This window comes from Citrus sinensis, chromosome 7 (genome assembly GCF_022201045.2).
Source record: "Citrus sinensis cultivar Valencia sweet orange chromosome 7, DVS_A1.0, whole genome shotgun sequence".
NCBI classification, from domain to species: domain Eukaryota; kingdom Viridiplantae; phylum Streptophyta; class Magnoliopsida; order Sapindales; family Rutaceae; genus Citrus; species Citrus sinensis.
In genome coordinates this window covers 22,714,725-22,723,729 of record NC_068562.1, presented here as the reverse complement: position 1 = coordinate 22,723,729, position 9,005 = coordinate 22,714,725, and the positions used below count along the sequence as shown (strand labels likewise).

General features: G+C 36.0%; 1 non-coding gene across 1 annotated transcript; it reads right to left on the bottom strand.

Annotated features, from left to right (window-relative positions):
• Positions 1 to 7,044: 7,044 nt before the first annotated feature.
• On the bottom strand, positions 7,045 to 7,148 carry LOC127899018 (small nucleolar RNA R71). Its single transcript, XR_008050785.1, has one exon. It is a non-coding gene; the product is annotated as a small nucleolar RNA R71 (small nucleolar RNA).
• Between the last annotated feature and the right edge of the window lie 1,857 nt (positions 7,149 to 9,005).

Genomic DNA, 9,005 nt, shown 5'->3' with positions numbered 1-9,005 from the left:
TTTTTGGTTTTTTATCACAGATGAAATCAAAGCTTTCATATGATTATGTTATTCTTCGGATAGATAGAATTGAGATCGTGCCTAATTACACGTGCCCACGTTGTTCTCTAAATAATCAACTGCTCCCGAATGCATCCCCCACTACCCCTCAAGTTGTGTTCTAAACTCTTTGCATCCATACTCTTTTGTTGCGTTTATAAATGCTGGCTTAAACTTATCCCAAAGAACTTTTGACATCCTGAATTTCGACTTCATGTTACATTTGACATGGTAAAAACAAATGCCATGGATGACACTACGAAATATCTTCAGAATAGCTCTCTGAATAAAAGTGCATTGATCGGGGATAATTACTAAATTTGGCATGTCACCAATTACTCCATGCAAATTCTTCATAAACCATTCCCATGAGTCATTATTTTTGGAATCCCTAATCCCAATAGCTAGCGGATACGACAAGTGTGTGTGTCATCACATCTCATCACTACCCAATGTACATTCTCTTGATTTGATGCTCTCTTTGCTCGAAGTCACCATTTAAATGACATTGAAGTACAATGCGCCTCGAAACGTGTTGATGTGGACCTTGCAACCTTGAAATCAATATCCCTCAAGGAAACTTTGCGTAATTCCAATATCAAATTATATTTAGAATCAAACAACTTGCCCACACAAATATCATTGCACCCAATGTTTCTAACAAAATCTGGAGCAACCAAGTCTGAAGGCAAAACTGGTGCAATACTAATAATGGGGTTAACTGTTACGCCCTTCGAATGGGGCCTTGGAATGACAGGACGACTCCGGGGCAGTTGTTGCTCAATCTGAAAGTCAGGTAACTCTTCCCTATCGTCGACTAGACCCTCATCATGCATATCGTCCCCATTATCATAAGTATTACTTAGATAATCATCATTACCATTATCAAAATAAGCATTGAAAAGATCATCGTCCTCATCATCAATCGGGCTATGGTATGATTCAGCATTAATACTATCTGCTAATGTATTATTTGTGTCATCAACCAAATCATTATTATATTGAAAAGAAGAGTAATCTTGTTGCGGTGATGTCAGTGGGAACACCTCTTCTTCAACAACTACCAGTGCAATGCCGTTCTCTTCTTCAACAGGCTCTTAGTTTGTTATTTTAGGGGATTTGGTAACAAAAATAGGGATGCACCCCTCGTTCATCGAATTAGAGCTCATATGTAACAGAACTCTTACCGTTTCATCATCCTGTACATCCATAGGTAGTGTACATAGAGGTTGAGTAGAACATCTCGACTGTAAAATTGTCTTTAATGTGATGCTATAATTGTTCGAATTTATTTGCAAAACTTCATATACTCTTGCAAGAAATACAGCAAACGTACATTTTTTTTTAACAAAAAAAGCTCTATTTCTTCTGTTTTTATACTGAAAACGACCATATGTCAATTCCTCCCATGATCCATCAAAACACATTTGAAGAACAACTGACTCCATCAAGCCTGAATAATTAAGGAAAGATAAATAAAATTATCACTACTTAAAAAAAAACTTAAAATATGTGGGACGGGCACCTGTCGCACGTGGGATGGGCGTGGGATGGGTGAGACAGCTTGTGTGCGACATGCACCTCAATGTGCGACAGGTGCCTATCGCACATTTTCTGGCTTTGTCCCCCAACTCATTTTTACTCAAAATACATGCATAAATTTCAAATAATCCAAAGATAAAAATACATATTGTGTAAAATAAACACTAACCTTAATTTCTTGCTTTCCAATTAATGATTTGGTGTGTAGAGAATGGTTAGTTTGGATGAGAAATGGGTGGTGATTTTTTGTGAGATTTTTTAGGCATTTTGTTAATAGGTCTGAGGGTATTTAGGTCCATAAGTTACATATATGGCTAGATATGATAGAAAAACCTAAGATGATTATTTCTGAAAATACCTAAAACTTTTAGGATAATTTTGTAAATTTCCCAAAATCCACAGTGCATCACTACTCATTTTTAGTTTAAAGGATTAAATCCCTTTAATGTTATTTCACATGCGCATGAAAGCAAAGATGCATGCTTCTGGCATATAAGAATATTTTTAATAGTTTGTGGTTGTGGATATCAATTTTTTTTCCTTTATTCAGAATCACACATGAACAACTATAAATTCAGATCAGTAAAGTAGAAAGAAGTAATAAATTACAAGGAAAATGTAGAAACAACCTAGCAGTGAAGACAAGATAGAACAAAAGGTGGCATACAATCATGGGCGCGTGATCTCTAGTAAAAATATAAAATTCAAATTTTAATTATACAGTATTAATAATAAATCGTATGAACAACAACTTATTTTTATTTCAAATTAAATTTAGTTTCCAAAATTTTGTCACGTACCTCAAATTTATGGAAAACACCGGTGAGCATAACAATGGTCAATCTAGAAGTGATAGGCACCGTTGATGAATACTCAAAGTGAAGGAGGTATTAAAATACTGCTAAATGTGCGAGTTTATTCAAGTGATAATATTCTGCATATTGTTACATGATTTTTGTGATATCATTTTATTTAAATTGTTTTTTTTTTAGTTTTCGATATTCGATGAAAAAATTAATAAGAAAATAAATTAATCTATCTCTAATCTTATTTCTATAAGTTTAGATTAAAATTTATATTTAATTTATTTGTTTTATAATTACACAAAGAAGCATATATGCTTTCAGATTGGTATGCTAAAAAAGAGACTATAACTTATAAATAAAAGTATATTGAAGATAGAAGAAAAGCTGGAATAAAGCAAAAATCCACTATAGATTACTCTATTTGAATTTAAATGAACAAATTCCCTTCGATGTTATGTCATATGTGCATGTAAACAAATATGCATTCTGTTATATTTCATATAGAAATATTTAATATGTTTTAATTTTTATTTTAATTTAAAATATTTTTCTTTTTAGCTAGCTATTGATATTCAATCAAATTCGAAAAACCCAGGGGTTTCCATCTAATGAGTGTAACTCTATCATTAATATAGTGTCCGATTTTACTGTTCTAGGAGGAGGGTATAGTGAAAAATTCATAAGGTAATTAATTTTAATTCTAATTTTTTTATTTATAATAAAACTTATAATATTTTTTTTTATAATCACACAAAGAAGCAATTATGGATAAATGTGTCAGTCTTAATATCACATAACCTTGTTATAAAAAAATTTAAAGTGCGTCAGATATTCCATCTGTAATTCTCAAGTATACAAGACCATGTCGTGCACTTTATCATACATATAAGATACCATCATGCATTTCATCTTGCATATAAGGCAAGGTCTTGTACTTTGTCTTGTATTTCAAGATGCAAAGGGTATAAACGTCAAATAAACATGGCACACTACAATCTTCTTATACTTCATGATATGAGGAACTCTAACTCTCATTCTTTTGTTTTTCTGATATGAACTCTTAACTCTCATTTACTTAATAAGAAATATTGCCGTGGATACTCCTTCAACCATTCTCACTAACTACTATTCCCTTTTCATGGTTGGCAAAGTGGTCTTCACCAGAAGCATAAGATTGGCCATCAAGGGCAAAAATCATCGTGTTAGTGAAAGTTAAAAATTTCGGATACTTTACTCTCATGGCGAACAAGAGAATGTTAAAGCCGTTATTTGGAAAGTGAATTGTTGAATAAAACAAGAATGAATATGTTTGGGGAAAAAAATAAGGTGACCATTATCTCTTCAAAATTAAAGTGAGCAAATGGTTGATAGGCTAATAGGAGGTAATTCTGATGACCATGAGCAGACCACCTTGACCAGGTGGTAATCTTGAGAATATGACCAGACCACTTCGACCATGTGCTAATTCTGATGACCATGAGCAAACCACTTCGACCAAGTGGTAACATTTGAGGTTACGAGCAGATCACCTCAACTAGGTGATAATCCTAGTGACCTCGAGCAGATAGGTTTGAGGAGACCAGAACTAAGTCAGGCCAACGACCTTAATTAAGTTCAACTGACAGGTTCCTTATAAAAAGTCAGGCATAACGTCCATGCACACTCAGCTGCTATAATTGTAGCTCAACAAGTACTCTATAACAGGTGCATTCAACACAGTAACACCAATGCATTGAATATGATAAGACAATTCCAGATGCCTATAAAGGTACTGAAAAATCCAGAGCGGGGGGAGACTCCTCAACAATTTTGATTCTCTTATTATATTTATCTGAGATTATTTTATTCATAAAACTAGAAATGAAATATTTTATTTTTTCCATAAACTAAGAAATTAACTTAGGCATTGAAGGTTTCACGCCGGAAAAACTTCCAGTGCCTATTACTGTTCATTTTGATTTCAGGTGTTTACGAGTGATCTGTTAGTGATCGTAGGCTGCTTCACCAACAAATAAATTTAATGCTGGTGCAGAAATCTGATATTAAGTCACTAATTGACTCAACCAGATTTTGGCATCAACATTTGGCGCTGTCTGTGAGGACGGTACGAAAAGTCACACTACTTGTAATAAGACCACAATTAGAGAGAGGGGGAGAGAGGAAACAGAGTCGGGTCAACCTGAACTGCGAACGTGACCCGACCCGATCTCGTAATTTCGGCCACCCCACCAGTCAAGTTTGGTATCGATCAAAAGCTCATGCGTCGTCGATCATCTTCTTGCCGTCCTAATCGCTGAGCGTCCGGAAAGCCACAATCTAAGCTACAAAAAGTCACGGAATTGCCGCCCTGATTCGGTATGTTTTCACTGGAGTAAGGCCGCATCGCTGCTTGGGTTTTGTTCCTCACCTTTCCCTTTGCATTTCTGACTAACTGTTGAGTGTTAGAAAATGCATATTTATAAAGGAGAAAACCGTCATTTTACATTTTAAGTCTTACTAACAACCCTTACTTTTATATATTTAACCTTCTTGTGATTTAATTACATGTGTTTTATTTTAATTAAGTATTTTATGTATTTTAGGGGCATTATAGTCATTTCACAATAAAGGAGAGATCAGACGGCAAAACAGACATCACTTTTGAACTCAGGACGGTCGAAAACCTTAGGAGGAGCATAAAAGGAAAAATGGCACTATTCACATGTACGGTACTATTCACGTGTATGGTACTGTATACGTTACTGTTCACGACACTGTTCACATAAACGGATGATGATGTGGCATTGACCGATGATGTGGCATTGACTGATGAGGTGTCACGATCCTGTTGGACTAAAATTCTTATGTACTGTTGATGCTGACGTGGCAGCATATCAGTAGACGAAAAATCTCGCGTACGGTGCATGCATCACACAGGATTATTTTCAACCAAACCGTGTTACTGTTCATCCGGGTCAAACCGTGTTACTGTTCATCCGCGTGGTCAAACCGTGGACTGTTGACTGATGACGTGGCGCAATCCTGAGCGTCCAAACTGTTTTTTAATCCGATGGCCATGATTTACTCCATGTATCTATAAAAAAGGGGCCTCCCCCCCCTAATTTGATATCTCTGAATCCATTTTTGGGATCCATTTTCTGTAATTCCTTCTCCATCTTGTATTTTCTTCGTATTTTAATAAATTCTCATTTTGCCCCTAGTTCAATTATGAGTGGCTAATTTTCTTTCAAGCTTGGGTTGAAGGTGAAGTCTCAACATGTGTCATGGGCTTAATTTGGTAAATTTACTTTCTCTTCCCCTCTAATTTTTGTGGATGTTTTGACTTCTCGTCGACAAATAATACTAATCTTGTCTAGATACCGCCTTGGTTACACCGGCTCTCTAGTATAAGGTTATTATTATTTGGCACGATAAGCCCTTAGCACCATATTGATTAGAGCGTGGTTCATGAGGTGTGGATTCCCCCCTCATGATTTAATTGGCATTAATACGGATTATTTAGCCCGTGATGCATGTTGATACGGATCCAGATACCCAAGTACGTTAATTTAATAGATTTTCTCTTCAATTTATTCTCTCCATTGCAATTCCAATTTTAGAATTTATTCTCGCCATTTTAATTTAAGTATTAGCATATTCCAAATCATTTCCACCATAAATCCAACTACCCATTTACAAAATTAATTCTATATATAATTAAAATCCACCTCCTCGTGGGATCGACACTCGTCACCATTAGTCTATACTACAATAGATTCGTGCGCTTGCGAGTACATTAAAATTTGCACAACAAGTTTTTGGCGCCGTTGCCGGGGAGGTAAGTAATTTTAATTCATAGAATTAATTTTTGTGAATAATTTCTTTTATTTGTTTTCTTGTATTTTTTTATTATTAAAAAAAAAGAAAAAAAAGTGAATCTACATTTAAAGGTTAGTATTTCTTTTCTTTTTCTCTTCTTTAAAATTCTGTAATTTAATTTTTCATTTATTTTTCTTTGTAATTTTTTTTGTTTATCTTATTAATTTAATTTTTAGTTAATTTCTTTCACGTATTTATTTTTGTGTATTTTTATAGAAAGGTTGTAATAGCGCAATAAGGTTAGTATCGTAATTTCTCCCTCTTCTTTATTTTTATTTGTTTTGTTCCCATCTTTATTTTTTATTTTATTTGTTTTGCATGCATGGTCGTAGGTCATTATTACCTAATCTTGAACCTATCGACCTTGAATTAGAAAAAAACACTTCGCACACAAAAGCACATTAAAAATAAATTTGAAATGGATTTGCAACCACAAGAGAGGCCATTTAAGGACTACTTCAGTCCCTTAGCTAATTTGAGTACATCATGCATAAGATACCCAAATGTAGCTGCTAGGAGTTTTGAATTAAAACCTAGTGTGTTAAATTGTCTCCCTACATTTTATGGCCTAGAAAATGAGGATCCATATAATCATTTGAATGATTTTCATGCCATTTGTCAAACATTCAAATATGAGAATTTTTCAGATGATGATGTTAAACTTAGACTATTCCCATTTTCTTTAAAAGATAGAGCTCGTTCATGGCTTAATACATTGCCTGCTAATAGCATTGCATCATGGGAACAAATGGTTACAAAATTTTTAAATAAATATTTCCCAGTGCATAAAACCAATGCTATTCGCAGGGAAATCTCGGAGTTTACCCAGAAAGATGACGAGCAATTTTTCGAAACATGGGAGCGATTCAATGGGCTACTCTTGAAGTGTCCACATCATGGGTATGAGAAATGGCACCAATGCCAATACTTTTTAGAGGGATTATTGCCGAATGTGCAAGAATGGCTAATGACAACAAGTGGAGGAGAGCTAATGTCAAAAAGTGCATCAGAGATTTGGGAATTCTTCCAGCGACAAGCGGATAATTCCCAACAACGGAGTCGATCACTCAGGAATACTAGACGAATTAAGGGAGTAAATGAGGTTCAAATTGGCGAGTCAACTTCGGGAATCAAAGAAGTCAAGGAGATGGTTGAAGGTCTTGCTCGACAAATAGCATCGTTATCGACTGCTAAATCAACAGAACCACATGACCATGACTCATACTCAGATCAAGCCAATGCCATAGGTGTAATGAGAAAGCCATCAAATTACAACCCATACTCCAACACATATAACCCTGGATGGAGAGACCACCCCAATTTTTCATGGTCTCAAGGATTCCAACAGAATGGACCAACAGCTCCAGCTCCACCAATTCCACAAAATCCTCAAGCCTCTCAGCCACCATTTAGACCATACAATCAGAACCAGAATTACTCTCAGCCCAGACCATGGGAGGATTCATTCCAGAATCTTAAGAATCTTACTCACTCCACGATTGAGCAACAGAACCGCACCATTGATGGACTACGAAATGAGTTGAGAGCAGGCTTCAACTCACAAGCTCAATCAGTTTCAAGCCTCGAGAAGATGGTGGGACAACTTGCTTCTTCAGTTCAGACCTTGGCAATGACCGTTGAGAAAGGTAAGTTTCCAAGTCAACCAGTGCCTAACCCTAAAGGAGTGCATGAAGCAAGTACCAGTTCACCACAGCAGCATGGAGAGATCAAAGCAGTAATGACCTTGCGAAAAGGAAAGGAAGTTGACAACAAAGTGGAGATGCCGGTGACAAAAGAAAATCAAATTGTACCTGTGAATGTTGAGGACTCATCACCGGAGGAGAAAGAAGAAACTAACCCACGAGAATACGTTCCCAAAGCTCCATTTCCTCAAAGGTTAGCTAAAGGAAAGAAGGGAAAATCCACAGGTGAGATTCTTGAAATCTTCAAACAGGTAAGTGTTAACATCCCTTTACTTGATGCTATTAAACAAGTTCCATCTTATGCCAAGTTTCTTAAAGACCTTTGTACTAAAAAGAGAAACATGCATGTTCAAAAGAAGGCATTTTTAACAGAAAACGTTAGTTCTATACTCCAACATAAAATTCCTTTAAAATACAAAGACCCAGGCTCCCCCACTATCTCATGTAGTATAGGGAACCACACAATTGAGAATGCTTTGTTGGATTTAGGAGCTAGTGTAAATCTGTTACCTTATTCAGTGTTTGTGAAACTTGGACTGGGAGAATTACACCCAACTCCAGTGGTGTTACAACTTGCAGATCGGTCCACAAAAATACCTCGTGGTATTGTGGAGGACGTGCTTATCCAGGTAGACAAATTTTATTTTCCTGTTGACTTCATTGTAATTGACACTCAACCAATACAGGATTTAAGGAAGCACATCCCCATTATTCTAGGCCGACCTTTCTTGGCAACTGCGGATGCTCACATTCAATGTAGAACTGGAAATATGCAGTTGTCCTTCGGCAACATGACTATGGAGCTGAACATCTTCAACATTGCTAAACAACCTCACAGTGCAGATGATGGAATTGTTGATGTGGATTTAATCGAAGCATTAGTTGATGACACTTTTCTTTCAAACCTTAGTGATGATCCTTTACAAACATGTTTAACTCACTTTGGTTTTGATTTTGATATTGACAGATCGGTTGATGAGGTCAATGCCCTGCTTGACTCAGCACCATCTATGGACACTAATAAATGGAAGTCAAGAGTTGAGCAACTAGCACCATC